Here is a 9,048-nt window from a genome sequence, read left to right on the forward strand (position 1 = left end):
CTCAACCAAAGTTAACTTAACAATGATAAAGTGATAGTATACTAGTTGTATAAAGGCTAGTAAATTATTTTAAATTGTTAAAGATAATTAAGATATGCAGCTTAATTTTAAGTTACCTTAACATTCAAATTAATAGTCATCTTATAAGTTATCAAATTCTTCACCTTATAAATGATCAAATGTATTCAGAACTAAATTTGTAGATGTCCGAAGTATTATTGCAATGAATTACAGAGATAATATTTATTTAGCATCTTGTATATGTTTTCAAAGCAACTAGAAACAACTACAAAAAAGCTAAGTTCATCTTAGGTTTACCTAATAGCTAATTGCCCTCAAAATTTTCATAGATCTGCTGAATATGGTATTTAAAATGTTGCATGGAAAACGCTTACTATGACATACAAAGACCCTTAACTCCTAGAAGTCACCCGAGGTTATTCAAAGAAAATGATGGGGCACAGAAGTACTCCATCTGAAACCAGCTTTAAATATGTCAAAGCTGGATTCTGGGTGAAAACTGCCCTTCCCCTTGACAACAGAATCCTGTACAAACTGTGGACAAGCAAAACACTGCATGCCCAAACTTTCCTAGAAAAGGTAGGCTGGTCAAAGCAGGTACTATGCCACAGGAAAGTCTGTTGGATCTTCTGGGTCTGGCATCTGAAGACTGACACTGCCTAGGACCTCTGCCCACAACAAAATCAAGAGTACCATGGAGGAACCTAGGATGTGACTGTCAAGGTTGTGGGTAAGTTTTTGTCATTTTTAATACATTCAGGATTTGCCTGGACTGTACTTCCTGTTTAATCCAGAGAAATTTATCATTCTCAAATTTATCATGGCATTGATGACTGGGCTGGTGATATTTTCATCTGTTTAACAGCAGTAACCAAGGCTGCCTTCTCAGTTATCAGTTCTCTTCATATGTAAAAATTTGTCCTCTGGCCTCACATTCTTGGAGTTACTATTAGGTTCAGACAAATTTTAACTTGCTAACACACTCTAAAAAGGGATAAACTCATGTCTTACTTATGTTTCTATTGCTGTGAAGAGACACCATGACCACGGAAGCTCTTGTAATGAAAGCATTTAATTGGGGGGAGGGTGGCTCACACAGTTTCAGAGTTTCAGTCTATTATCATCATGATGGGGAACATGGTGGTGTGGAAGCAGACATGATGTCTGAGAGATAGCTTAGTGTCCTACATCTTGCAGTCAGCAGAAAGTTGATTGAGACACTAGGCAGTGTGCTGAGCATAGAAAAATTCATTGCCCTTCAGACAGAAATCTGGAGAGGTTTACAAAAATTTCCCATAAGAATTAAATGTATATTGCTTTTGTGATACTACATGAGATTTTTTATTCTCCAAAAAGAGTGAAGACCCTGAAGAATACCAACAGCAAATGGGTAAGTATATGTGGTTGTCAGTTTTAATGACGGGGTGTTAGCATTGCTGGAATTTATGACTGGACAGTAAATTATAGGTAAAAATGAAGTCACTATTTTGTGATGCAGTATTTTACCACCTTATTATTTTTAATTGATACATATTAGTTGTACCTATTCATGGAGTATACTACATTCAATTATAAGAACAAGTAAATGTGCCTTTATAAAATTATAGATCAATGTAACATCCATCGCCTCAAATAGTCAGCATTTCTTCCTGTCACCCACATCTATGCTAACCCATCAGGAATATTTAGCACCTGTGCCAAATCACTTGTGGGATGATTATCTTAAATACTTGACTTAAATATTTTAGGAATATGATAGAAAAGTGAAATTATGTTAGATGATTTAGAATGAAGGCATAAGATTCAGACAACTGTAAATATTAGAACTGACTTAATAAATGGCATAAGAGAACCTCATTAGTTTCTTACCAAGTAAGTACTGTGATGGTTGTTCTTCTACAATGAGCTCCATTTTGTTACACCTAAAGAGGAATATACTACTATCTGGAGAACTATTATTTGTGATAAATCTCCATTAGCCTTTTTCCTAGGTGAAAGCAGATAGCAAGAAGTGGAATTTGGCTCAATTTCCTCAAAAAATGACAAGTTTCATAAAAAGTGGACATAGAGGATTGCATGTTTTTCACCATTTCTGAGAAAGTTAAAAGTGTCAAAGTGATTTTAATATGCATTGATCTGGCTACATATGTTGAAGGATTTTTTTTATTTGTTTCTTTGTTTTTGGGGACAGGCCATCTTATACTTTACTGGCTGTCCTAGAGCTCTCTATATAGATGAGGTTGTTCATGACCTCACAAATATCCTCCTGCCTCTGTGTCCTGAATGATGGGATTGAAGTCATGGAGCAACACACAGACAGTTTAAATTTTTAATTGATTTTATTCTTTGTTTTATGAGTTAGGGTTTATCAGTGTAGGCCTGGCTGTACTGTAACTTTCAGCGATGGAGCCAGAAGGAGCTGGTGAAGGACCTTTTGGAATAATACCTGTTCTAGCATGATGCCAGCTGTACCGGTGGAGGTTCTTCTCTGCAAAGGTGCTGGTGACATGTTTGCTGAAGGACCAGAAGAAATTTTCTGGGAAGAATCTTCTGATGAGAGCCTTGAGAATTCTGGTGCCCAAAACAGTCCAGAGACGTCCATGATTAAAGTTCCCAGTCCTGACTTCAGTTTCCATAAGGATGAGTGTCTAGACATCTACATTTCTGCTTATGAACATCCTACCTACTTCTGGATCCAAATCATTGGCTCTCATAGACACCAGTTGGATCAACTTATCATTGAGATGGCCCAGCACTATGAAAATAGTCTGCCTGAAGACTTGACTGTGCAAGTAGGAGACATTGTAGCAGCACGTTATTCTGCAGATGGTTCCTGGTATCGAGCCCAGATTCTTGGTACCCTGGAAAATGGGAACTGGGATGTCTATTTTGTGGACTTTGGAAATAATGGAAATTCCCCACTGAAGGAACTCAGGGCTCTCAGGAGTGACTTCCTGAGCCTTCTCTTTCAAGCAATAGAATACAGTCTGGCACAAATTGTCCCCTCAGGTGAACAATGGGAAGAAGAAGCTCTAGATGAGTTTGAGAGACTCACTCATTTTGCTGACTCAAAGCCATTGGTCGCCAAGATTTCTAGCTATGTCTGGACTGGAAACTCAACTTGGCCAAAAATCCACTTAAATGATACCAGTAATGGGAAAAACTTGGTATTGGGCTAGAATTAGTTCACAAATGATATGCAGTAGAACTTCGTGAAGATGTGAAAGAAGATGGGACTGTCCCAGATGTGTTGAAGGACATGGCCACTGAAGCAGATGCTTCTCTTGCCAGCACACTCAATGAGACCAAAGAGAGCCCTGAAGAGACAGCACATACCCTATCCTGCCTCAGCCTATCAGAAAAAACTATACAGTGTTTTCTTATGTAGCCCAGGCTTCAACTGTGAAGTTTTCAGGACTAACTTCTCATCAGTTATTATTGTCATTAAATAAAATTATTTTGAGTAAGAAAAAAAGTGGAAGTATAAACAAGCTATCACTACATTCCACTGCTTAATAATCTGACTCTGGTTTTTTATTATTAAGAACAATTAGAACTTGTGCAACCAGTGGAGATCAGGTGGCAGTGTTGAAGGATCATAAGTTAGAGGCAAAATTACCATGAAAGCCAGGACAAAATCTGAATATTTTGATCACTTTAACATTCAGAGAGTAATGGCTATGAGCAACAGTCCTAAGGGTGAAATAAGTAAACAACAAATTAAAGTATTTTTGGATAGGTACAATCACAGAAACTAATACCTAGAAAACAAATCTAGTGTCATCCATCACGAAGACAAATCCACAGTTTCTGATCTAGTGCTCAAATGCTGTACTAGCTCTGGCATCTTATGCCCATAATTTGAATATGTTACTACTTACTTTGATGACAGAGATTATTCATTAAGCACACAAAGAACATATTTTCTCAGTCTCTCTTGATAAGGTTTGAAGCAATTTACCAAACTGAACATATTCTAGGTTAGTGGTTCTCAATCTTCCTAATGCTGTGACTCTTTAATACAGTTCCTCACATTGTGATCCCCAACCATACAATTATTTTCATAGTTGTAGTTTTGCTACTGCTATGAATTATAATGTAAATATCTGATATGAAGGATATCTGGTATATGACCCCTGTGTAAGGGTCACTCAACCACCAAAGGTATCTCAACACACAGTATGAAAGCCACTGTTCTAGAGCAGAATGAACAAACTATTTGTTTTTACCATGTCTTATAAATGACCTGAGCTAATAAAAGCCCCTAGTAGAATTATAAAATCCCTTTTGAACTGATATTTAGAAATTACGCGTTTAATACAGTCTTGCTCTAAATTTGTCTTGCAGTATTGATCCTGAATTTCTAGCAAAGAACTGCTAGTTCCTTGTGAGCTATACTTAGGATGAATATACTATTGCCTGGTACAGATCTACTACTGTTTCTTTGAGACTCCAAACCTGACTTCCTAGTTCAAGAGAACATATCAGGCCAGTACCACAAATGAAGTATAATCAAAGAGACAAGTACCATATTCCAAATTCAAGTAATGCCAAGAAGGTAAATCCCACCATAGTGCCTATAGAATCATTTAATTAATGTTTGGGGCTCTGAACAAGGCAGAAGGTAATCAAAAATACACTTAGTCAAATTAAAATATTCATTATGCTCTGTACTAAAGGTAGAATATTTATTGTATCATCAATATAGCCTCTGGCATTTGGTGATAACTATGAATATTTTTCATCAGTTTTCATAGGAAATATGCTACACTTTTTCTTTTTTTCTGTCACATTTTTTATTATGACTTTAGATATGTTAATGCAAACACTGTTCTTAATTTCCTTGGTTATGCTTGCCTATGTATTCATTATTCTTTATGAACTCTATAATAAGTTCATTGCATTTTCTACAAGTGTCATTAAAATCCCATTTGGAATTGCATTTATGAAATAATAGAGTTTTCCAGTCCAGGAGCATAGTCGTTCTTTTAGTTGTGTCTTCATTTCTAGCATCTCCTGTTAGAGTGCCCAGTAGAGTTTCATGATTTTTGTTTGTTTTGTTGTTTTCTTTAATGGAGGTGATGCACATTTCTTAAGTGTTTTGTGTTTTTAAGACACTTTGTAAAATTACATGTTGATTTTGCATGTAAATATTGAGGCAGCTCCCTCCTCCTACTGTGCGGGTCTGAGAGATCATGCTCAGGCTTGGTGGCAAGCAGCTTGGTTCATTTGGCCATCTTGCCAGCCTCATGTTTGTAGGTTTTGTTGCTCCTGGTAATAGAGTCTTTTCTCCGCCATTCATTCAGCACTCTGCTCGTTCCTTCCCTTCCTTGCACTTTTTGTGTTGCTGGGGATGGAACCTAGTCAGGTGTAGATTAGAAGAAAAGACATATGATAGGTAGAATTTTAGTTGGGGGGGTGATAGAGGAGGAAGGGAGGGAGAAGGGAATTGGGATCGTCATGTAATTCAATCTTGTTTGTAATTCAAATACATAAAAATAAAATCAAAAATGAAAAGAAAGTAGAATACATATGGCTCAACTTTAGAGCCTGAGGCAGGAGGATACCTTGAGTTGTTGAATTCAAGACCAGGCTAAGTGACATAGTAAGACTTTGAAGAAGAAAAAGAAATCTGTAACTTTCTTTTATTTCAATAATATTTAAGCACCAAGAAAAATGAGTATAGAAGGATAGTTCAATAGTAAACTAAGTCTTAGGTTCCATCCCCAGCAACACTTTTACTTATTACAATAGTGATAAGGGTAATAGTGCATATGTATTAACATTGTTTAGGTTTTATTACATATACCATTGTTACCATGAGGTCCAAAAGAACTTTGATGATTTCACCATGTTAAAAAGAGGCATAGGATTTGGTGGCCAAGTTTTGATATAGAGGCAGAATATGCAATAATTAGGGTTATTGCTTAAAACACAGCAATGAAGTTACTTAGTAGAATTTTGTTAGTTTTTTACATAATAGAAAATATACTTGAGCAATATACATCACCCTTTATAGCTGGAGACACTTGGATAATGCTATATGTTTGAATTTTTAATGGTCCCACAAAGAGCACTGTATTAAAAACTTGATTTCTATTGTGACATTATTTAAAAAGAGTGAAAACTCTGAAAAGTGAGAATTTTTGAAAGATTACTAGGTATTAGTAATATGTCATTGAAAGGATGTGTAAAATGTTTGTTCAGTCCACTTTGTTTCTATTGTGTTCTTGTCAGTGTGCACTCACTAGTATTGCCCCAAAATGACCAGCAGCATTGTAAAGCAAAGAGCCTGTACCATTAGGACAAGAACCTTAAAAATTGAGCCAAAATAAATACCATTTTATTAGTTATCTCAAGTATTCTCTAATTGTTATCTTTGTAAATGCAATTAATTGCACATAATTAATGATAAATTTAAACATAAGCACATAAATGAAGAAAGCATAGATGGCTATCAAATGGGGAGTGGATAAAAAATAGAATTTTAAAAGTAGAGTATGTTTACTGTTCTTTTGTTGTGACATATATATATATATATATATATATATATATATATATATATATGTATATATTATATTTTTTTCTAACAGTTCCAGAGGCACAGAAATTCAAGATTAAGTTGTAAGCATCTGTGATATTGGTAAGTGCACTTTGTCTGATGGAAAGATGGTACTTTGAACGTTGTATACTGTGTAGGTTACAGAAATTGTCCCTTATATGAAGGAACAATACAAGAAGTTTAATCTACTGTCCAGAGTGATTTTTATTGTAGTCATGATGTATTCATGAAATCTCTGCCTTTATAACATAAACTAAAAAATCCCAATCACTGACTACTCACTTCTCAATAATGTCTCATCTAGTATTAAGTTTATGAATGACTTCCAGGAGAGCTAACATCATTCAAATCATAGCAAAATTATATATACATTTAATTCAGAATCAACAAGTTTTATATACATACAAAAATGAATAGATCTTAAGAGTAGGATGTAATGTTGAACTTTAGTATATTACAATTCCTGTTATATATGCTAAAATTCTGCATACATTTGAATATTTCAACGGTAATAAGTGGTATTAGCATAAAAATTGGGAACTATATATTGGGACAAAATTTCAGTGGAAATCTGAGTAAAAGAAATTAGTAAAAATGGTGTTCACACTCTAAATGATTATGACAATGTGTCCTACCTACCTAAATTTGTGCAAGGAAAATAAAAATGCTGCTACATAGGGAACCAAACCACAAATATCAATCTCATAATACTCATGAGTTCTTAAAATAGTACACAGAGTTCGATAAATCATTTGGAAGAGTAGCTGAAGTATGCTACATTATTTCTGTAATAATAGTTAAACACAGATGCCATCATTTATCTATTGGTATCTCTATATATTTCTTTATCTTCCTGTTTTCTGTAGCAGATATGCTGACCATTTTCTATTTGGTTTTATTCTTTTTTATGTGTATAATTGAATATAACATGCATTGTCTTGAATCAAGACACTTTTTCTATTCAATTAATATTATTTATTTATTTTTGAAATTAGTCACAATCTTGCTTCACATGCCAATCCCAGGTCATTTTCCCGCCCCTCCTCAACGAACCCAAACAATTCCCCCGAGCCCTCAACTCACTCCCACTATGCTCCCCAGGGAAGGTGAGGCCCTTCATGGGGGATCTCCAAAGTCTCTCAACCCAAGCAGGATCCTTCCCCATGTGTCCAGACTGAGAGAGCATCCCTACATGTGGAATGGGCTCCCAAAGTCCATTTGTATGCCAGGGATACAAATACTGGTCTACTGTCCCAGGCCCCATAGATTGTCGAGGCCTCCTCACTTACACCATCATTTAAGGGGTCTGGATCAGTCCCATGCTGGCCTCTCAGCCATCAATATGGGGTCCCTGAGCTCCCCCTTATTAAGGTTAGCTGTTTTCATGAGTTTCACCAGTCCAGTTGTAACCCAATTGCTCATCACATATCCCTCTCTGAAATTGGGTTCCAGGAGCTCTATTCAGTTTTCAGCTGTGGGTGTCTGCCTCTGATTCCATCAACCACTGGTTGAAGCCTCTAGGGTGGCATATAAGGTAGTCATCAATCTCATTATCGAGGAATAGTATTTAAGGTAGCCTCTCCACTATTGCTTGGATTGCCAGTTGGCGTCATGCTTGTAGATTTCTGGAAATCTCCCTAGTACCTGATTTCTCTTTAAACCTATCTATAATGACTCCCTCTATTATGATATCTCTTAACTTGCTCTCCTATATCTTTGACCTGACTCAACCTGCCTGATCCCCCATGTCCTCTTCTAAGCTCCTCTTCTCCACGTCTTTTACTCCCATCTCCCTCTCCTTCTCCCCTCCTTGCATGCTCCCAATTTGAGCATTTCCCTTCTCTCAGGTACAATGCATATCTCTTTTAAGGTCCTCCCTGTTTCCGAGACTCTCTGGTGGTAGAATTGTAGGCTTGAAATGTCCTGCTTCATGTCTAAAATCCATATATTAGTGAGTACATACCATGTTTGCCTTTTTGTGACTGGGTTACATCACTCAGAATGGTTTCTTACAGTACTATCCATTTGTCTGCAAATTTCAAGATTCAAATTTTTCCCCACTGAGTAGTACTCCATTGTGTAAATGTACCACATTTTCTGTATCTATTCTTCAATTGAGGGGCATCTAGTTTATTTCCAGATTCTGGCTATTACAAATAAAGCTGCTACGAATATAGTTGAACAGATGTTCTTATTGTATGAATGTGCATCCTTTGTGTATATTCTTAGGAGTGGAATTGCTGGATCTTATGGTAGACTGATTTCCATTTTCCTGAGGAATCTCCATTTTGATTAACAAAGTGGCTGTACGAGTTGGCACTCCCACTGGCAGTGAAGGAGTGTCACCCTCTCTCCACATCCTCTCTAGCATAAACTGTCATTGATGTTTTTGATTTCCACCATTCTGATAGGAGTGAGATGCTCTCTCAGAGTTGTTTTGATTTGTATTTCCCAGATGGCTAAGG

The 9,048-nt window shown here is 36.4% G+C and overlaps 1 pseudogene; it reads left to right on the forward strand.

Moving 5' to 3' along the window:
• The first annotated feature begins 2,424 nt into the window (after positions 1-2,424).
• Positions 2,425-3,409, forward strand: LOC100762006 (annotated as a pseudogene).
• Positions 3,410-9,048: the final 5,639 nt, after the last annotated feature.

Source organism: Cricetulus griseus, chromosome X (genome assembly GCF_003668045.3).
Source record: "Cricetulus griseus strain 17A/GY chromosome X, alternate assembly CriGri-PICRH-1.0, whole genome shotgun sequence".
NCBI classification, from domain to species: Eukaryota; Metazoa; Chordata; class Mammalia; order Rodentia; family Cricetidae; genus Cricetulus; species Cricetulus griseus.